The sequence below is a fragment of the Oryx dammah genome, unplaced genomic scaffold (assembly GCF_014754425.2).
Source record: "Oryx dammah isolate SB20612 unplaced genomic scaffold, SCBI_Odam_1.1 HiC_scaffold_11056, whole genome shotgun sequence".
Classification (NCBI taxonomy): Eukaryota; Metazoa; Chordata; class Mammalia; order Artiodactyla; family Bovidae; genus Oryx; species Oryx dammah.
The window spans coordinates 2,531,318-2,554,044 of NW_024080450.1; the positions used below are offsets into that span (position 1 = coordinate 2,531,318).

Here is a 22,727-nt window from a genome sequence, read left to right on the forward strand (position 1 = left end):
CTTTACCATTCAGTCACATGTCATTAGACAGTTGTAAATAAATAGCAAAGGGCAGTGGTCCCAGAGATGTATGCTGGTCACCTGGGGCTTCTGTGATTCACGAGGAGTCCTCAGGGCAGGGAGACCAAACTCCCGGTGAACCTCAGCAGCCCCACTGGAAAGGAGTGAGTTCTCTTAACAAGAACTGCAAGACAGTGTTGCGGGAAGGTAACTATGTTGGAAAGTTTTTTGAGTGTTGAGAGGGTAGTATGGGGGTTGGTTATATGTCAACTGAGAGATCTGGAAGGAGTACAGGAAGGAGCAAAAAAAAAAAAAAGAAACAGAAGAATCAATCATAAAAAGAAATTCCTGAGGCTGCCTTGAATGCCAAAGACAGCACTTTTTTTTTTTGCCTGAGAAAAACATTCTTAATACAGCTCTGGGGGTGGTAGTTCCCTGAGTGATACAGATTAGTAATCAAATTAGTTTCAAGGCTGATGAGCCCATCCACAATGCTGGGACCTGGCCATATCAGCTCACGGATGGGGTTCAGCAAATGCCTTCTCTTCTCCATCACCTCAGTCTTTCAAGAACGGGGGCCCAGGGGAGGCCAAAGTAAACAGCTCTCAGTTTGTTTTGGTTTCTTTCAGACGCTCAGTGTGATTCAGCAAACACAGATTGAATTAGTCCTCTACAGACCCATTGAGGGGCATGTGGGCACCATGCCTGTGATCTCCCAGGTTTCCAGTTTAATTGGGAAAGACAGTGTTATGGACAGAGTGTTTCCTGTTATGGACAGAGAGACCTTCCCACTGCGCTGACCCCCTCCACCCCACCCCATCCATATGTGAAAGCCCTAATGGCTCATGCAACTGTATTTAGAGATAAGGCTTTTACGGAAGTAATTAAGGATAAATAAGGTCTTAAGAGGCTTTCCAGGTGGCGCTAGTGGTAAAGAACCTGCCTGCCAATGTGGGAGACGTGAGAAACATGAAGTCATTCCCTGGGTCAGGAAGATCCCTTTAATAAGGGCATGGCAACGCACTCCGGTATTCTTGCCTAGAGAATCCCATGGACAGAGGAGCCTGGTGCACTACAGTCCGTGGGGTCGCCAAGAGTGGGACGTGACTGAAGCAACCTAGCACACACGCAGGAGGTTGTAAGGGTGGGCCCTGATTGGATGGAATTAATGTCTTTGTAAGAAGAGGAAGCGGAGAAGGCAATGGCACCCCACTCCAGTACTCTTGCCTGGGAAATCCCATGGACGGAGGAGCCTGGTGGGCTGCAGTCCATAGGGTCGCTAAGAGTCGGACAGGACTGAGCGACATCACTTTCACTTTTCACTTTCATGCATTGGAGAAGGAAATGGCAACCCACTCCAGTGTTCTTGACTGGAGAATCCCAGGGATGCGGGAGCCTGGTGGGCTGCCGTCTATGGGGTCACTAAGAGTCGGACATGACTGAAGCGACTTAGCAGCAGTGGCAGTAAGAAGAGGAAGAGAGACCAGAGCGTGCTTTCCTCCCTCCTTCTCTCTTTCTCCCTCTTTCTCTCCCTCCCTCTCATACACACACACCCACCAAAGATAAAGCAAGAAAGGACACACAAGAAGGTGGCCATCTCCAAGGCAGGAAGAGAGTCCTCACCAGAAACCAACCGTGCAGACAGCCTGACCTCAGCCTCCCAGCCTCTAGACCCATGAGAAAATAAAGGACTGCTGTTTAAACCACTCAGTTGAGTTCGTTATGGCCACCGCACTGACTCAGACAGAGGGCACACACATAATAAATGACAAAGCAAGGCAGGAAGAAAGTGCTAGCAGAGTCAGGAAGAGAGTGTTGGGGATAGAGAGGATGCTGAGCTGAAGCCAGCCTGCGGCTGTGGACAGGAAAGGCGTCATGTCAAAGTCTGTGCAGATGCAGTAGGTATTTCAACCTCGGTGGGCATCAGAGCCATTTGGGGAGCGTTAAGGACAAAACAGAGCAAAACCAAAACAGGGAAGAGATGTCTGTGCGGGTCTGACTGCAGACAGACACAGAGGTTCCAGGGGAGCTCTAAGACACACCCCGGGTAACAGAGTGGTCACAACACACAGAGTGGTCCCCAGGCTAGCAGCATCACCGTCACTTCTAAACCTGGCAGAAACACAGAGGGAGTTAGAGCCCAGTTGCCTGTGCTTTTGAAAGCTCTCCAGCTGATTCTGAGGTGGCACTGATGTTTGATCAGCACCACTGTCTGCTCCGCTGGAGGACCTAGGTTGCTTCCGCCCTGAAAAGTTCTCCGAGGTACACGTGGCCTGGGGTCAGGAAGTCCTCTGCCCACTTGTCTCTTTCAGCAGCTGATGAGATTTTTCACATCCTGCTTTATCTGAACTCCTCTGATGTCCCTCATTTTCACCAGTATTGGAGACCATCTCTAAATAAAGCACTTTTTCCTCTGCTCTCTTCCCTAAAAGCTCCGTCTGTACAAGTGTTTACTGAGCACGAGTTTGTAGCCTGACATTTGCTGGAATAGTGTCGGGAGACACAGGGGCAGGAGGTGAGGTCCCCGCCTTCCCCCATTCCATTGAACAAGGCGTGTACTTGTGAAAAAATAATTTTATCTCAAGATAACATGTGCCTGGCATAAGTGGAGGGTACAGCCAAGAGCTCTGGGAGGAGGGGGGCTCGGGGGAGGCAGAGTGTGAGCTTTCATCCTGTGACAAATCCCTCTGCCCACCACTCCCCACCCAGAGTCTTCCGGCCCTGAATAGCCTATGTGTGCAAGCATGCTGAGTCTCTCCAAGTCATGTTTTACTCTTTGAGACCCTATCGATGGTAGCCCACCAGGCTCCTCTATCCATGGGATTCAGTCTCCAGGCAAGAATCCTGGAGTGGGCTTGCCATTCCCTCCTCCAGGGGACCTTCCCGACCCAGGGATCAAACCTGGGTCTCTTATGTCTCTTGCATTGGCAGGCAGGCTTTTTGCCACTAGCGCCACCTGGGAAGCCCTGAATATCCTATACATCCCATAATAGCTGTGGGACACCCTATTCCAACTGAAGGGTGTTGGGCATCCCCCTTGCTTCGCAGCAGGCATCCTCTCCTAGATTCCTGCAGCTTAAGTCTTACCCACTGCACCTGCCCACTGAAGGCAGGCTGGTTCCTCTTCCCCTGGCCAAGCCCCTCTCTGTGCACTCAGACCCCTCCTCACTGCACAAGGATGGATGTCCAGGGGAAGGAAACGAGAAGTAGGCTCTTTCTCAGAGCCAGCCCTGTGGGCCAGCCCTCGCCACCACCGTCTCTGGCCAGCCAGCGGTGTGGGGAGCTGCGACACCCAAGCTGACGACGGGAACTCTGGGCCATTGGCACGGCACTGCTGCTGACCATGCCCATGCCCCAGAAATGCCTGTCTACGGGTCTCTGAGCCAATCCTTGTCTGCACTTGGCGCACGAGCCACTCTGGTCTGGGGCCAGAGTCCTCTTTCCCAAAACAAAAATCTGACTCGCTTCCCTGCTCAAAAACTCCTACGGCTACACATCCTATAGACACACTCTCTTATCAGTCTTGTTGCTTCTTGTTGCTAGAGAACAAAGTCCAGTGCCAAGTGACCATAATAAAGTGCCTCTCTGCATCCCTCCAGCTTTATTCCCACTGCTGTCCAGCCAGCTCCAGCCTCCCTGAGCTGTTCACAGCTTCCCAGACCATCCACACTCTTTGATGCCTTGTCTTTAAACTTGCTGTGCTCTCTGCCTGGTGGGGCACCTCCCTGCCCTTTCTCTGCCTGGTACACTCCTATCCTTTCTTCAAAACCCTTCCCAGCATCACCTCAACAGTATAGCATTGTTAGCCTCCCCCAATAACATGGGTGGCTTTGACCTTGTGTATCTACAGTGTTTGGCCATCATCTCGCAGCCCATCTGGTTTTACCGTGGCTCTTGCATGGTTCTTTCATCTTGAGGATGCTCTCTTGTGCACCCTTGTAACCCTGGCACCTTGCTTATCACCTGGCCCAAGGTTGGTACTAAGTGATGAGGAGCTGGGCTTCAGATTCACCACATAACACTCCCACTGATCCCACATTCTTAAAGAAGGAAACAGCACTTCAAGGAGGAAGAATACAGACTCTCCTTCCTTGCAGAGGTTTAACATCAAGATAAACAATCACACGGGGGGTGGGTGAGGGGAAGAGAGCTTAGACTCAGTCCCGCTTTGGCAAAGAAGTAAGGACTAGCTGTCACTGGAGGATGCTGGGACCCTGCCTAGGAATGGACTAAGTGGTGGAGGGACTTCCCTAGGAGTTCAGTGGTTAAGACTTCACCTTCCAATGCAGGGGTTGAAGGTTTGATCCCTGGTTAGGGAACTAAGATCCCACGTGGCAAAAACAATAATAACAACAACAAAACATAAACCAGAGGCAATATTTTAACACATTCAATAAGGACTTTAAAAATAAAAAATATAACTTTAAAAGAAAATAAAGTCGTGGGAAGGGATCCAGGTTTTGCCTGATTTACCAGATGTGCTGCCCATTTCCCTTAGGACCACCATCTGTAAAGGAAGGGGGGACCAGGCCCATCAACACTTCCCTTCATCACCCCTTGTTCTCTGATTCCAACTCCAACCACACACACTCCAGTAGAACTGCAGTCCTGCTGGGTCCAGGATCCCTGAGCTGTTCATGGCCTCTCAAACTGGCCACACTGTGGCTGTCTCTCTGTGACTGCTGTGAAGGTCTTTCTAAAGAGCAGTCTCATCCATCACTGATTTCCCCTCCGGGGTCTGGGCCTCTAAAAGCCACCCCTCAAGCTTCCATCCCTGTCTGTCACTTCTTCACACGTCTGGCCACAACTTCCACTCTGGTCCTCCTGCCAGTCAATCTTCCTCTTTCCCTTCCCTCACTCTTACAGCAAACCTGGGTTTCCCAGGTGGCGCAGTAGCAAAGAACCTGCCTTCAATGCTGGAGATGTGGGTTCAATCCCTGGGTCAGGAAGATCACCTGGATAAGGAAATGGCAACCTACACCAGTATTCTTGCCTGGAGAATCCCATGGACAGAGGAGCCTGGTGGGCTACAGCCCCTGGAGTCAAAAGAGTCAGACACGACTGAGCAGCAGCAGCAATACTCCCAACCCAGGAGGGGTATATGCTCCAGCTCACATGTGTCTTAAGAGAAGACCAGAAGGGAAGTATGGAAGGGCCAGTCTCTCTCTGAGGAGTCTGCTGGTGAATCACCAGGTAATGTGGTTTGTGAGATGGTCAGACCATCCCACCCCCGAGGAGCGAGGGAGAGAAGCCTCCAGGGCTAGACACCCCAAGTCCTCACACCAGTGGGAAGAGCAGTGGTGGACTTGGAGCCTGATCAGGGCAAACCCAAGAAAACCCTTGCACCACATCACATCCCTAAAGGTCCTGCTCCACCGACGCGTAGCCCTCAACCATGCAGTCCTCTTACCTGGTCTTTGGTTTCTCAACCACTATTAGAAACCAGGCAGACTCTGGTTCTCCCATTTTAAAGAAGGTGAGAAAGACTGTCAGACAACAGAAAATCTAGTGTCTTGTTTCCAACTTGGAACTACAAGTTTTCAAAAAAGTTAATAATTTATATATGATTCTATGGAGTATAGATGAAAGACCAGTGCTGGTTTTCTCCATGAGAATAAAGAAGTACAAAGGGCCAGATTGCTGTGGCTGCTTGACTGACTGTCTCACCAGCTTGCATTCCTTCCTTTGTTCATTGATTCATTCCTAAAGTTATTTGTCCATCCATCCATCCATTCGGTCATCAATCATCTGTTTTTAAATATGTGTGCTCTTTCTCTCCCCAAATTATCTGTCAGAAAACAGGAAGTTTGCATTCTAGTCCTTATGTAATCTTTCATTTCATGGGCTGCTTTCACAATCACCCTATTTGGAACAAGCTGGGAAAACATATTAGTTTGACGCCACTATAATAAATGTTAGTTTGGGCTGTTTACAAAGGTTACCTGATAGAACTGTTTTAGAGAAGTGCAGGACTATAAGTTTCACTTACAGTAATGTTTTTAAAGTTTACCACCATATTATAGTACTATAATATAGATTCAGAAACTTTGTTTGAGGGTATAGCTTTGTTTGAGGGTATAGTGCTGAATTTTGTTAAAGACCATTTTTCAAAAAGCAATATGCTAAGTAGTTATGTTCTAGACATCTAAATGAAATATCTTCTATAGGGTTTGATGAAACATTTTTCCAAAGTGCTGTATGAATGGTCAATAAATAAATGAAAAGATGCTCAAATCCTCAGTCATTAGGGAAATGCAAGTGAAAACCACGTCAGGGTACCACCATGGCTGCTGAGTGAAGTCGCTCAGTCGTGTCTGGCTCTTTGCGACCCCATGGACTGTAGCCCACCAGGCTCCTCCATCTGTGGAATTTTCTAGGCAAGTGTACTGGAGTGGGTTGACATTTCCTTCTCCAGGGGATCTTCCCGACCCAGGGATTGAACCCGGGTCTCCCGCATTGCAGGCAGACACTTGACCATCTGAGCCACCAGGGAATCAAAATTACAGACAATAACAAGAGTTCCAAGAATGGAAACCACCACACATTGCTGATGGGAGTATAAAATGGTGCAGCTGCTGTTGAAAGTAGTTTGGCCATTACTCAAAATGGTAAATGTAGTTATCACATGGCCCAGCAATTCTTCTGGGTTTATAACTAAGAGAAATGAAAATATAAGTCTATGCAAAAACTTGTACATGAATGTTTCCAGAAGCATTACTCATAATGCTCAAAAATTAGAAACAATTAAAAAAAAAAAAAAAACTCAAATGTTCATCAATTGATGAACGGTTAACTAAAATGTGGAATATACAAATAGTGGACTATTAACTGGAAATATAAAGGAATGAAGGACCAATACGCACTACAGCATGGATAAACTTTAAAAACATTACTGTAAGTGAAAGAAGCCAGTCACAAAAATCCTACGATGTTACATGATTCCATTTATATGAAATGTCCAGAATAAAAAAAATCCACAAAAACAGAAAGTAGATTAGCGGTTGCCAGGGACTGGGAGGAGGGGAGAATGACGAGTGACCACTGACAGGATGAGGTTTCTTAGAGAGTGATACAAATGTCATGCAATTAGACAGCCATGATGGTTACACAACTCTGTAGATGCAAATTCACCAGACTGTACATTTTCAAAGGATGAATTTTATAATATATGAATTCTATCTCCAAAAGGCTGTTACTAAAAAACCTACAAACATCTTCTGTGTTTATAAGAAATAGCCAACTCTCTTTAGACTGTTGGGATGGTGATATAGGCCACAACACAGAGAGCTGATTCAAAAAGTGACGAGGTCACTGGAGTCAAGATGTGTGTGAAATGTTGACTGTTTCATAAACAGGGAGAGTTGGGGAAAAGCCATACTTTAAATGTAATATTTTATATAAATAGCAAGTGCTTTAAAATGTGTGTCTAAATATTTTGAAACGTTTGTGTGGCTCCTCTGTCCATGGGATTCTCTAGATAAGAATACTGGATTGTGTTGCCATTTCTTCCTCCAGGGGATCTTTCTGACCCAGGGATCAAACCCGCATCTCCTGCATTGGCAGTCAGATTCTTTACCATTGAGACACTTGGGAAACCCATTTTGAAATGTCTACATATTTACATTAGCTGTGAAACCCTCCTTATCAGGAGACACATGTGCCCAGGCATGAAACATGTGTGTATCAAATGCCAACTGTGTATCAAACACCACCTGTCCATCTCACTCTCAGTGCAAACGCTGAGACCTGTGTTCTGACCTCCACAGAGCTTACAGCCTAGTTCACTTGAATTAAAACAGAGCTTAAGTTGGAGATCATTCCTTTAAAAATCTGTAAAATTGATTACAAAACCCTGTGGGTTGTTCTTAATATTTGGTGGAGGGGTGCCATAGGTTCCTTGGAGCTTAGAGGAAAGCTCTGGACTTTCTTCTCATAAACGTGTGCATTTCCTCAGAGGTGGAAATTATGCATCTTCTCCAAGGGTGTTCATGTATGCAATCCCTCCTCAGCTCCTGCAGTACACATGCCATGCCCCAGATTGCATTCCTTACTTTGAGTTCCTTCTTCACTGAATGCACCTGAATCTAGACCTGCTGTCCACTGTCTGTGTGTTTAGACACATAAACAATGAGGACCTCAGGAACTGGAGGCCTGGAGAGGATCCCAGATGATCTGGGCCCCTCGAGATGCATGGAGGGACCTGCCCTCCCTGCTTGAACTTTGGGAAGATCTACTGTGACCTGGTTTACACACTGGGCTTTCCCCTAAGATCCATGTTGAAGAAGATATCCTCTGGTTAACAACTCCCAAGCCCCCTTATTTTAAGTACAAATAAAAACTCGGAGGCTTGAAGTGGCCCACCCAAGTGACTCACCCAAGGTCAAGTGACAACGAGGTGACTGAGCGGCCACTTCCTGGGTCTGCTTCCCAGGCAGCACTCTCTCTGTCCCCACGCCTCTCCCCAGGAGTGAACTCAGGCTGGCCGCTAAGCGTTTAGCAAACAGGTGCAGGAAGAGTTTTTCTAGACAGAGAGTCAGGTAGAGAAAGAAGGAGGAGGTCCAGAGGCCACTCGGGACCATGGAGAGCCACCCTCTGGACAGCTCTGTTGCAGCCACCACGACAAGCCCCAGGCCTATGCACAGGTGGGTGGAAGTCCAAGTGGCTAAAAACTGTGGCTCTCATCACTCAGGATCTCCTTATCACTCAGGCTTTCAGTGGAGGAGAGACTCTTTTTCCAGCATCCAAAGCCTGAATCTTAAGTGAGATTCTCATTACCACCATGTACGTACCCCTGAACAAATCACTTTGCTAACCTGTGCCTTGCAAATCTCTCCTGTATCCTCAAAGTGACTTCACCCTTGACCAGAGCTTCTGGTCTTTTTTCCTACTCCCTGACTTTCTACTGTCACTCAGCCTGGCTAGGATGATTTCAAATAAGCAGGAAGATGAGAGGGAAAAGAAAGAAAGGATCCAATGGATTAGAGACAGGAGCAGCTCAACAAAGGAATTATTAAACTCTAAATCACCCACTCCCCCTCTCTGGGCTCTCAAAAACCTGCACATTCCCTGAGAGGCCAGGAAAGCATCCTGACCTCAGGGGGTTGGGAGGAGGGGGTAGGGGATGGTGGGTGGACATGGAGAATGCAGTCCTCTCTCTGTTGCAACCGGCTGTTTTGAAGCCCAGCACAGAGAAGGACAAAGATTGCATCTGGCCCCAGGGAGCCAAGCCAGATGAGTGTGTAAAGGAGGAAGATGGAATCTCCAACCCTTGGAATTTTGAGGGAGTTTGGAAGAAGGATAGATGAGTGGGTGGGGCTTGGCCTGAGCCCTGGGGGAGGAGTCTGATTGAAGAAGGGTGAAGGGGCTGGCAGTCCTAGCAGGTAGCCCAAGAGGATTTGGGCAGAGATTTGATTTGGGCATAGGTTTGATGGGGACCAGCAAGCAGACCAGGCTACTTGGGGTGAAGGGCTTAGTTTGGAAAGTATGGGGAAGTTAGGAGAGAAGGTAAATGGAGGTGAGATTACAGAGGGCATTAAACAGTAAATGTAAGGGATCCAGATCTGCCTAGAGGCACAAGACCTTCTGAGGAATCTAGAAGCAAGGAGAGGCAGTGAGGCAACATCCGGTGATATCAGGTAACATGGCTTAGACTAGAGTAGGGGCATGGGAAGGGGGAGGAAGGAATGAGAGGCACGAAGAAAGAATTTGCAGGATTAGTGATGGGTAAGATGTGAGCAGAGGAGAAAGGGGAGATAACCCGAAGTTTCTGACTAGGAGAACTACAACTGCGTGCCCAGGAGAACTGTAACTTTGCGCAGAGGAGGGGAGCCAGAAGGCAAGGCTTTGGGGTAAGAAACAGCAAGTTTTGTTTTTCAACCTGCAGCATTGAAGATGAGTTACTCAAGTGGACATCTCTTACAGTTTCTTGGAAGTGGAGAGCTGAAGCAAGGGAGGAGGTCAGGCAGGAGGAGGGAACCACTCTGAAGTGATGAGTGGGAGGTGGTAGATAAAGCTGTATGCCTCTCCAGAAGGCCGCCATTACAAAGCTTGCTATAGGATCTCAAGACAGGATGGCAGTGCATCTCCACCAAAGATGAGGTCCACGGGAAATGGCTTACATGTGAACCAAGAAGGTGGAGGAAGGAGAAGATTAAGGGAAATGACAAATTACTTATATAACCTAAACAGTTTGATGTTCCCATAAATGCTACATCTGTTAAATCCATGTCAGGACCAATTTCAATTCAGAGAACACAGAAGCCTCTGACTAACCAGCAGACACTCTCCAGGACCTGCAAATCATCACAGAATTTATCCAGACTCTTGAGGCAGGAGCTGTTATAATAGACTCCTCCATGCTCCTCTTTCCAGGTCAAGCTCTCTTCTTTCTGATCTACTTTATACACTGCTGCCCAAACCTGATCATTAACCCTTTACCCACGTTCAGAACAAAGTCCAGTGGCTCCCAATAGCCTGCAGAATCATGTCCAATCCCTCAGCCATCATGTTCCAACCTTATCTTATTTTCCACCCCTATCTTAATCGCCCTTTGATACTCTTGGCTCCAGCCAAAATGAGTCATTCAAATCATGCCTTCCAGCCTCCCTCTAATTCATGCTCTTTGACCACAGCCACCATCCCATGTTTCCAGGGTCATACTCTGGACATCTTTTGAGAGCTTTTTCAAATTCCACCTCATCCAGGAAGCATTCCCAGACTCCCAAGACAGAAGAATTCTCTCTGTTCTCTGGCCTCATTGTACTTTATTGGTGCCTCCTTTATGGAACCAAAAGTCCCTGTCTGGTCTCACAGTTATTTATCTTTATGTATTATGGCCAGGAATATCCCCTAGAGAAGGGAGTGGCTTGCCCACTCAGTATCCTTGCCTGGAGAGTCCCATTGACAGAGGAGCCTACAGTCCATAGGGTGGCAAAGAGTCAGACACAACTGAGAGACTCACACTTTCACTTTCATTGTGTTCCTAAGAAGACTGCAAACTCTTTGAGGAAAGATACAATCCTTCAAACTCGGGGAAGAATATACTCTGTGAGTGACAAGGGGGCTGAAGGAGGGGAGAAATGTTGAACAAATGCCAAGAATGAATCACAAGTGAGAAAACTCAGGCTTTGAGAGGTTTCATAACCGGCGATGTCATATAGGGAAAAAAGTGACAGATCAAGACTCAACCCATGGGGATTCCCTCATGGTCCAGTGGATAGGAATCTGCCTGCCAAAGCAGGAGGCATGGATGGGTTCGATCCCTGGTCTGGGAAGACTCCACATGCCACGGGGAAGCTAAGCCCATGCTCCACAACTACTGAGCCTGCGTTCTAGAGCCTGGGAGTCACAGCCACTGAAGCCAGGGCACCTGAGAGCCCGTGCTCTGCAACCAGAGAAGCCACTGCAATTAGAAGCCTGCACACCTCAACTAGGTAAAAACCCACACAGCAACGAAGACCCAGCATAGCCCAGAAATAAATAAATAACAAGAAAAAAAAGACTCAACCCATGTCTTTCTGACCCAAACTCTTCATCTTTCTAGGAATCATGCCTGGGGTGTCTTATGGGGCAACTTCACACAAGTTAGGTGTTTTGCTCAACAACCCTATCAAACTCACGGTACTATTTCTTCATTTTGAATGAGAAAAGTGAAGTTACTTTGCCCGAAGTCACACAGCCAGCGACTGGAAGAACCTAAACCAGAGCCAGGTCTCCTGACCCTTGACCCCTGACCATTTTCCCACTCACCCAGGCTGACAATCTGTCAGTGCTGAGCTGGGGACTCGAGAAGTTCAGCTGGGGACAACCACTCACAACTGGCTCGATGGGCATGGCCGTGTTTCAGCGCCTGGTGTCTATGTCATAGCTAACACAGGTAAGCTGATGCTGGAAAGAGCATCTTCGAAGGTGCTGGAGTATCAGATCTCTGGTTACCTGCCGGAGCAGGAGCTAAGGGTGGGAAGAGCATACACCTGAGCCAAAGAGAGAGGAGCTGGGTTCTCACCCTCAAAGCTCCAGAAGAACAAAGAGACTACTTAAGGCTAGAGAGGAAGTTGGGGGGTTGTTGACGAGGGACAATTGACATTAATTTAGAAACCCGAAAAAGATGTGATGCTCCAAATGGCACGGGCCAGAGGAGGGACTGTTCTCTCACTGGTGGGAAATGGCACCCATGCCCTCAGAAGAGCAAAACTTGAACTTGGGGTAGAATTCCCAATGGGCTTGTTAGGGGAAGCACTGAAACTGCCCACCCTGACCAGGCGCCATAGTAACCATTTGTGTGTGTTATTTTATGACAGGAGATCCTGTCTTAAACTAATAGGCCACCCCCAACCAGAAGAGTTGGGGAAAAGTCAAAAGGAGATGCCATGTGTCCAACCACCTCCCAGAATCCTTTTCGCTGACGTCCACTTTGGCTGAGCAACTTGTGAGCCACCAGGAAGGACCCTGAGCCAGAATGATTGGCCAAAGACAACCTAGAAACAAATCCCATCACCATAAAACCTGAGACTGTGAGTCGTGTGGCAAAGCAGTTCTCCTGGGTCCTTGTTACCCGGCTGCTCTCTGCCTGGGCACCTCCTTCCCCATTAAGTCTCTTGCTTTCTCAGTATGTGTGTCTCCTCAGACAACTCGTTTCCAAGTGTCAGACAAGAGCCCACTCTTGGGCCCTGCACGGGTCACCCTGCATGTGTCCCAGGGGGATTGCAACAGCTGGGGAGTCAGCGAGCCAGCTGGAAGACTGTCAGAGAAAAAAGGGGCATGAAACAGAGTGCCCTCCAAGTTGTTGTGAGAATTGTTCTATTGAAAGGGAGATAGTCCACGAGACAAGAACTAAACCCAGGAGCAAGCTCTCAACACCAGGCCAGTGGATTCCTTGAACTCTTGTCTAGGCAGTGATGGTGCCAGGTCCTGTGAGGGAGAATTTCAGGACACAAAAGGGAAGAACACAGAAGAGGAGGAAAATGTTAGTGGATGGTCACTAGGATAAAAAAAGAGGAAGGTTCCCTTCCAAGGCACTGGAGGTGGCTGATCTCGGTTCTAATCACACTGACTGGCTGCCTTTAGTGCTGGGTAAGTTCAGAGCTAGGTGGGGTCTGCAGCCTACTCACAGTCCACTGAGAGGGTCACTTGGAGACAAAATCTTGCACCGCTATCAACCCACTCCTCAGGTCTAGGTAAAAAGTACATCGGAGCACAGTCTCTAGCCTGCTCTCTTAATCAAACCATCATCATGAGTAATAATTATACCCTGGGAAACAGCAGAGTGACTAAAAAAGCTGCACCCCTCCCCCAACACCACCCCCTCACACAGCTCAGAGCTTTGTGCTGGATGCCTAGCGCCCCGGAAGCTGAAGCCACCATTTTCTCCTGTGAGCCCTCTGTGCACCTTCAGTGACCATACAGGCTCTAGTGTCTGATGCGTGGGAGTCGAAAGGCTCTCAGTTGGCTAAAAAGCTGATCCAGCCAGGCTGCTGACAGAGTGAATTGGGGGCAGGAGTAAGGGGTATGGGTTGGAGGCAAGACACAAATTCTGCCTCATATGTGACTGCATGTTGGTGAGACAGTCCATGTGAGAAGCTGACTTCTGCCCCTCAGAAGAAGGACTTATCACCAGGGGAAAAAAAAAAAGCTCCTTCCCCATCAGCTCAGATTAACTCTAAGTATGACTACAGAATGATAAGGAGAGCTGACACTTATTGGATGCCTACCATGTGCCTGATAAAGGACTGAATGTCTTATGTACAGTCAAGGCGATGAAGCTGGTGCATAAGTCCATCTGGGAGATGAAAACACTGGACTAGTCCCTCCAAACTGGAGGGCCTCCCAGGTGGCACCAGTGGTAAGGAACCTGCCTGCCAATGGGGGAGACATGAGACATGAGTTTGATCCCTGGGTTGGGAAGATCCCCTGGAGGAGGGCATGGCAACCCACTCCAGTATTCTTGCCTAGGAAATCCCTTGGGCAGAGGAGCCTGGTGGGCTACAGTCCATGGGGTCACAAAGAGTCAGACACCACTGAAGTGACTTAGCACAGCACAGCAGTCCATCCAAGTCAGTAAACGTCCACTCCCCCAGCACCCTGGCTGCCTACCTGGTCCACCCCCCAGGTTACCCATGAGCACTGACACAACGGGCTGGGTTCTGTTAGATTCCTGCCCAGGCCTTAGCAGCTGTTAATATTTTGGCTATTACTCCTGGTATCCCCTCACAGAAAGCCCTGTCATAGTCTCCATTTCAGAGATGAGGACAGGGCTTGGCCAAACCAATGTCATACCATGAGTCCCAGAGCTGAAGCTGGAACCTGGGCTGGCTGACCAAGTCCGGGCACTGGCCCACAGAACCACCAACCACGCTAGTGTTTTGGAGACCATTACCCATCTCCCCCTTCCTCCCCTTTTACTCTAGAACTGGCCCAGAGTCTAAGAGAAACTCTAGATCAGGAGCCAGCAAGAACTTGTGTTAATTACCACCCCTTCTGCTCGCACATCTTGGCAATTGTCCATCTCTACTCCAGCCACCTCGGATTATCCATATCTATTCCATTTACCTGGGAGGCTGGGACCACATGGTCCCTGAGTCTAGGAATCCTGGGCAGGGAGAAAACTAGGGGTCGGGAGACCTATCATGCAGGGTTCGCCCAAGGTACACTCCTTCCCCTCCCCTACCTCAATTGTACTTAATAGTATCTGAACACACGGAACTCCTCCATCACCCCAGAGGGCTTATGGGCTGAGAGACATACTTTTCCAGGGTCCTCTGAACCATGGGAAATGGGTGGGAACTGTCGTAGGAGGCTGTAGGCTGACACGTGTCGGGGTTTGTGTACATGAGGCACGAGTGATGCTAGGACAGGGCACATGGTACCAAGTACCTGAAGATCTTCCATAAGCTAGACACTGCTGAGTCCAGGCTAGAGGTATGGGATGAACGATGTCCATGGAAAGATCTGCTTGGTCCAAGAACTGCACTCACATCAACAGTCACTAGGTGTGGGTTGGCTGTTTCCCTTGAGAAGGTAATAGTGGCCTCTCCAATACACTACACATACAGATGTGAGGGTTGGACCATAAAGAAGGCTGAGTGTCAAAGAATTGATGCTTTTGGTGCTGGAAAAGACTCTTGAGAGCTCCCTTGGACTGGAAGGAGATCAAACCAGTCAATCCTAAAGGAAATCAACCCTGAATATTCATAGGAAGCAGTGATGCTGAAGCTGAAGCTCCAATACTTGGGCCACCTGATGCGAAGAGCTGACTCACTGGTGGTGGGAAAGATTGAGGGCAGGAGAAGGGGGTGACGGAGGATGAGACAGCTGGATGGCAACATCGACTCAGTGAACATGAGTTTGAGCAAGCTCTGGGAGATGGTGAAGGACAGGGAAGAGTGCCCTGCTGCAGTCCATGGGGTCACAAAGAGTCGGATGTGACTTAGCTACTGAACAACAACAACCCACTACAAGGGGTCTATAGTCAAATTTAGGGACTTCTGGGGCTTCCCTCATAGCTCAGTTGGTAAAGAATCTGTCTGCAATGCAGGAGACCTGGGTTGATTCCTGGGTCAGGAAGATCCCCTGGAGAAGGAAATGGTAACCCACTCTATTCTCTGCCTGGAGAATCCTATGGACAGAGGAGCCTGGCAGGCTGCAGTCCATGGGGTCAAAAGAGTTGGACATGCCTTAACGACTAAACCACCACCACCACGTAAGTTCAGTGATACAGATGACTTTTCTGTGGAATTGACCATGGTCTAGATCATGCAAACATGCGGGACAAATGCATATTTATCCGAGAGTGGCCTCCTTGGAACGTGTCACCAGTGGAAGACCTGTAACCATCTCATGGCACAGAGTTCCTCTGAATACTGTTTGGCAAATGCTGCTCTAAGAGCTGGGGACAAAATGCTTATCACTGGGCAGGAGGATGGGGAGATTCAACCACTGGAAAGAAGGGCCATTTTTAATCCAGCAGTTCTCATAAGGAAACACACTTTCCATTTCCTCTTTCTCTTAACAGATTCTTAGCTCCTTCCATGTTCCCTTTCAGGATGCCAGTTAATTTGCTCTTACAAACACCCCCATAAAAGTCAAAACAAGGCATCCTTACTTCTTCTACCCCTGAGCTCTATTTTCCTAATAAGTTACTCAGTATAAAAATGGGTGCGTTGGGCTTCCCTGGTGGTCTAGTGGTTGACTGCCAATGCAGGGGACACAGGTTCAACCCCCCAGTCTGGGAAGACCCCACAGGCAGCAGAGCAACTAAGCCCGTGCACCACAACTACTGAAGCCCATGCACCTAGAGTCTAAGCCTGAATGCTGCAACAAAGAGTTGCCCCAGCTGGAGGCAGCTGGAGAGAGTCCAGGCACAGCAATGGAGACCAGTACAGTCGAGTAAATACATCTTTAAAAATATAAAAATGCGAATATTGACAGCCAAATTTTATGGCACATGTGTCTCTGTCAGCCACTGTGCTAGCTGTTTACCTGGATTCTCCCTGTTACTTCATTCACATTTCCTTTCAGTTAATTCTTTGAATCATTCCCCTCCCCTCGCCCCCACCCCCACCCCCAGTATCCTCCAATAGAAGAGCTGGTTATCTCTTCCCTTGAAGCAGGGCATCTAGGCAGCAGGTCAAAGACAAAGTTGAAAAATGAGCCAGGCTCTCCCTCTAAAGAGCTAACCCACTCTCTCCCTGGGAGTGGGATCCCCACCGCATATTTCCCCTGGGACCTCTGTGCTCAATCACTCAGTAGTGTTCGACTCCACATGACCCCATGGCCTGTAGCCCACTAGGCTCTGTCCATGGGATTTCCCAGGCAAGAATACCGGAGTGGGTTGCCATTTCCTATTCCAAGGCTTCCCGATCCAGGGATCGAACCCACATCTCCCGCACTGGCAGACGGATTCTTTACCACTGTGCCATCTGGGAAGACTTTGGTACCTCTGCTGCTGCTGCTGCTGCTAAGTCGTGTTCGACCCTGTGCGACCCCATAGACGGCAGCCCACCAGGCTCCCGTTCCTGAGATTCTTCAGGCAAGAACACTTGAGTGGGTTGCCATTGCCTTCTCCATGGTACCTCTGAGCACTCAATAAATAAAAACAGAAATAAATGAGCCCCAAGTCCTTTGAGGATGCTACTTTGGTCACCCCTGGTAAAGTGTTACAAAGATTAATATCTACCACTTTTTCTTCAGCATTCCCTGGGTAATTTACATACATGACCAGGGATCCAACCTACAACCTGGACAAACAGGTACTCTCGTCCTCATTTCTGAGAAGAGGTTCTGGGGCTCTGAAGAGCTAAGTGCTTTATGGGGGTCTCACAGCAGGCAGGTGGCCAAGCTGGCATATGACCAGGTCCATTCAGCTCCAAAGACTAAGGAATTGTTTTTGTTTGGTTTTGTTTTTAAGAGACAACATGGTCAATTAGTGGACAAGCCCCAAAGTGGAATCTAGGAGGACTGGCTACAAGATGATATGTCCTGAGACTGTTCCCTTGGTGCCTGCACACTACCCACCCCTCACTTCCAAGCACAGTATCATCCTCAGCTTTCTCCCAGGCCTGTGGTCCCCAGCCTCTGGGATCTAATGCCTGGGGATCCAAGGTGGAACTGATGTAAAAGTCATAGAAATAAAATGCACAACAAATGAGCATTAATCATCCTGAAACCATCCCTCCCCACCTTCCAGTCCGTGGAAAGATTGTCTTCCATGAAATGGGTCCCTGGTACCAAAAAGATTGGGGACCACTGTACTGAAAGACAGGTGCCAGATAAAATACAAGACGTCCTGTCACACCTGAATTTCAGATCAACAGTGAATAATGTTTTAGTACAAGTATGTCCCAAAGAGTGCTTGGGACATACTCGTACTTGACAAATACACCGTTGCTTATCTGAGATTCAAATCCAAGTGTTCTATATTTTCATTTGCTAAATCTGGAAGCCCCGCCCTTGAGTCAAGTCAGAGGCTGCTGGTTCTACGGCCCGAGAGACAGGAGTTGCCATGGCAGCCCGAGCAGACCCTCCTGGAGCTTCTCTCCCCACTTCTGCAGCGTCACTTCGCCCCTGCACTCTCCACGCACTGAACACCCCGAGCTACTTTCAGTTTCCTGGGTGCGTCATGCTGTTCCTGGCCTCCAGTCTCAGCACTTGCTGTGCCCTGCGCTGTTCATCCCCCTCTTTCTCTCCCAGACTAATTCTACTGATCCTTCAGGTCTCCACTTAGAGCCACTTCTGCCAAGAAGCCTTCCTGGACACCCTGACCGGTTCCTCCCACAGTCCCCAGCACTGGGCGGTCAGCACCTGCTGCTTTCCTCCCCACAGCACTGCTGGTGGGTGGTGGGTGGCTGGGGGGTGCGGATGGTGCACACCGGGGTCCCCGACGCCCAGTGCTAGCACCTGGCCTGGGGTAGGAAGTCAGCCAATGTGTACAGAATGAAGGAATGAGAGCCCAGTGTCCTGCCAGAGCTTGTCTCTTGGTGTGTCTACTTCCCTCCCTCCGTCCATCTTCACTCACTTTTTCATCTCTGCCTCCTCTCACCCGCCCCCAGAGGAGTTGTGAAATCTGGGGTTAGGTCCACAACTGCATTCCTTGCCCTCGAGGGAGGGGCCTCCTCCTGCCCCTTCCCTCATCTTTGGCACCAACTGCCCCCGAGGGCTCATGTCCAGCTACAGGTCAGGGGAAGCTCTGCTTTGGCTTCTGAGTGCCCCTGGTGAGTGTCCCCTGCGTCCCAAATTCTGTTCCTTCCTTTCCTGACCCTTGGAGGAGTCTAACTGGATTGAGCACCAAGTTTGGGGTGCAGGGAGTAGAGAGTGTCAGATGGCTGAGGGTTAGGGCAGTTGGTGGGGTTCTTGCTGGGCTCAGAACAGCACCCATATGCTGCCTGCTCACCCACCCCAGGCTTTGCCCACGCACCGCCTGCCAGGAGCAGAAGGCGGCAGGGAGCTTAACTCTTTAGGGGCACTCCCAAGTAGTTTCACAGAGACCCAGGGCGGCAGCGGGTGTTAACTTTAGTTCCCCAGGGCACACAGGTACTCACACACACACACACACACACACACACACACACACACACACACATTAGTCCTGCTTCTACGCCCTTGCAGAGCCCTGCTCGCTTCCAGTCGGGGGTGCAACATACAGAAGATGCCTCCTGAGGTGGTCAGGTAGGGGAACAAGAATCCAATGCGGGGAGCCTCGGGGTGTTCATGGGCCGGTGACCGGGGTAGGCGCGCTGTCTTCAGGGGCAGGGGCGGGGGGTGGGGGTGCAGTGCGGGGCGCCGGCAAAGGCTCTAAGGCAGGAGTGGAAGGTGGATTCTGAAAGCTCTCTGATCTGACCTTTGCAGGCAGGCGGCCCTTCTGAGTCCTCTCATCATAATCCCGGCCTTCCCTCTCTGAACCCGATAAGAGAACTAAGAGGGGAAAGAAAACATCCTTGAGTTTCAAATTAACTCCCCAAATAGATTCCCTCTCCCCTTAGCCGAGGGCTAGCCGGCCCAGAGGCGCCCACTTCTGGGTCCGCGGTCCGGGAGTCGCCCCCCACCCCTCCTTCGTCCAGCCTCCAACTTCTGGCTGGGCGCTCGGCGCCGATCGATCGCGGGAGGGGACTCACTCGGGGCGAAGCGCCGGCTCCAGTGGCGACGGCTGCGGCTTCTCCTCTGCTCGGCCAGGTGCGGCGGGGGCTAGGCAGGTAAGGGGCGCTTCCGAAGGGGCTCGCGGCGGCTCGGGAGGCCTCCGCTGAGTAAGAGCGCTGACAGGTTTGTGTTTTCCCCTTCTCCTCCTCCGGCTTAACCACACCCCTGCCGCTCTCCTCCCCACTTCCTTAAAGGGTGGGGTGTGTTGTCTGCGGTGCGGAGCGTGTGTAGCTCTAGCCTCTTACCATAAACTCTGAAATAGACGCCGCTGCCAATTCCCGGAGCTGCACGTGCCCACCTGGGAGGGGGCCATCTCTGCCACCCCCAACCCCACGTGGGGTCTCCTGATAGTCTTTGTCACCACCGCTTCCACCTCGTGAGCCGTTGAGCACCCCCAACTCCACCCCTCCTCGCTCTCCCTTCCTCTCCACTGGGAAGCTTTCCTCTTAGCTCCCAGGTCTGTTGCAGAGCTAGAGACTGTTAGCAGCCTGCCACACTCCCAGCATCGCTGTCCCTCCGGGTCTCTTCAAGGCCTAAAGTGCTGCTTTGGGAGGATGGGGTGGGGGCACCAGAGATCAGGTGACTGTCACCAGGGGCTTTGGCAGAACTGGTCCAGGGGTCTGAATGCCATAGACCAGGTCTCTGCACTACAACAGCCAGGACCAGAGGCACAATAGTCAGAGATGCCGGGCAGCCTTTTCTCGTCCCCTCTCTACATCAGTCCACTTGGTTTGTTGACCAAGAGCCTGGTTACTTCTTCACTCTGGCCAGCAGGGCAGCAAGAGTCGAGGCAGTGACTCAAGGACACTTAGTAACCCCTTTCTCTGTCACTAGAAAGATTCTAGACTTTTTCTTGAGTAGGAGCAGGTGAACAGGACTTAGCATAAAGTCAAAAAGCTGGTGTGTCACTCAGCATTCCTCACCTTCTCAAAGTTCCTCTCCAGAGCCCCACCCCAAACTTCATTCTGTATCCTGAGAACTGGGATCTCCCACACTGTTAGAGGATGCTCTTCACAAAGGCATCTCTGAGCATGGCACCCCCTGGTGTTGTGCAGCTGCCTGTGACAGCCCAGTGTACTCTACAACCAGCCCCAGTCTTCCTTCCCCCACCACTTCCAAACTCAGAGGACGGGCCACCCCAGGAGAAGAGCCAGCATTTGGTTAGTATATCTAAATGCCAACCACTGTGCCAAGGAACACTCAGTTTACATTTTATCTATGTTAACATTTCCTTTCATTCTTCCCATTTTCTGAAAAGAAAACAGATTTAGATTAAAATGTCCAAGGCTGCAAAATCAGTCAGTTTCCTGCAAGTATGATCAGTGGACTGTCTGTAGCTCTTAAAATGCAGATACCTGGATGTGACTCTGGGGCTACTGAAAATCAGAATCTCTGAGCCTGGGACCCACCCACTCATGCAGGGTAACTTACAACCCATCTGTTGGAACTCACAGCCTTGTTAATCCCATACACTTATCAGCCGTGTTCTCAGCACCAAGTGTTGCCGGGGTCTACAAAGCAGTGAGAAGACACACAAGTAGGTATCCAGGGATACTTTGGGCAGGGCTTGGGCAACAAGGCGAGTCAGATAGGGTAAACTGGAGTTAGTAGGGGACATATGGGGGAAGATGAGGCGCTAACTGACCACTCTATGAGGAACCTGTTAGAGGGCATCAGAAAGGAGGTGACCTGATTGTCTTCCTGGCATGGGAATGAGGTGATGAAGGTCCAGTGGTGTGAAGGCAAGAGAACCTGTGTGAACTGTGGAGAGTCTGGTGCCTGGTCTTGACAATGGGTACTCAAGAGCAACGCTACTCCAGACTGGTTTAATAAAAGGTGAATTTGTGTATGCTGCCTCTGTGTGGCCAAATCCATGAACTACATCTTCATTGACTCAATTCAGGGGAAGAAAAGTTTTCAGATATTTAGATTGTTGAAGTCTTTAGCAAATTCTTTTGAAGCTCCAAAATCTAGCTCTTGGAATTGTAGCATCACAGGTTTTATTTGTGAAAGAGACCTTGAGGAATTCCCTGCAACGTATAATTCCATCTTCAGGTCTTCTTATATTCTGTCCAATGTGTGTGTGCTCAATCGTGTCTGACTCTTTGCAACCCCATGGACTGTAGCCCACCAGGCTCCTCTGTCCATGGAATTTTCCGGCAAGAATGCTGGAATGGGTTGCCATTTCCTCTTCCAGGGGATCTTCTAGACCTAGGGATGGCACCCGTGTGCGTTGCGCTCCTGCATTGGCAGGTGGATTCACCTTTGACTCTCCTTTATTGCCCCATAGTCATTCAGTCTCTAGGTTCTGGGAATCCTTCTAAGCATCTCTCCTATTCATCATTTTCATTCTAGTCCTATTGCCCCTGCCATGGGTGACGGTCTGTTTTACACCTAGACTTAAGAAAAGGATTCTTTTGATCTGTCCCACACTGCTATCCGGAGTTCAGTAAAGTGGTCTGATCAGGTGATGAGCTTCCAGTTGGCATCTGAGACCACAGGAATAGGTGAGATGGTCTGGGACAGCAGTGAGAAGGAGCAGAGATCTTAAGGTCCGGCTCTTGCCAGGAGCAAACTTAAATGAAGAGGCAACAGTTGGGTGGGGGGAGTTAATGAATGAAATAGAAGTTAGAACATGTAGGCAGCATGTTGGCTGAAAGGAAAATTGACGAGACGGGGTGCTGAGGCGCTTGTGGGTTGAAACATGGCTGCTTCATCCTTTGCTTAAGATGCAGGTTTAAACGCACATGGGAAGGATCCAGTCGAGAAGGAAGACGTGAACTTGAGCAGGTGGAATCCTTCTCTCTGAGCTCCTATCTCCTAATCTAGAAGATTAAGGACTACCTTCACTGCCTATTTCATAAGGTTCTGTAATGCCTAACAGCTATGAAAATGCTATAAAATACTATAATTATTATTTTTAGATGTGATAGGAATTAAATAGGATGGGATTAGTGGGGAGATTTTCATATGTATCTGTTATATTTATACAGTTTATTGAGTATTCACTATGACCAGAACTTTTACCTATCATCTAAGTAATCTTCACAACAGTTCAGGTTGATTATAATACTCCTATTTTGCAGAAAGGTAAAAAA

The 22,727-nt window shown here is 49.3% G+C and overlaps 1 protein-coding gene across 4 annotated transcripts in view; it reads right to left on the minus strand.

Moving 5' to 3' along the window:
* LOC120860357 (protein-tyrosine kinase 2-beta) overlaps positions 1–19,796 on the minus strand; it is a 138,305-nt gene extending 118,509 nt beyond the window's left edge. For all 4 annotated transcript variants that reach the window (XM_040236164.1, XM_040236163.1, XM_040236162.1 and 1 more), the window contains exon 1: positions 19,608–19,796. The gene's annotated coding sequence lies outside the window, so the exon portion shown is untranslated. The remainder of the gene's footprint in view (positions 1–19,607) is intronic.
* Positions 19,797–22,727: the final 2,931 nt, after the last annotated feature.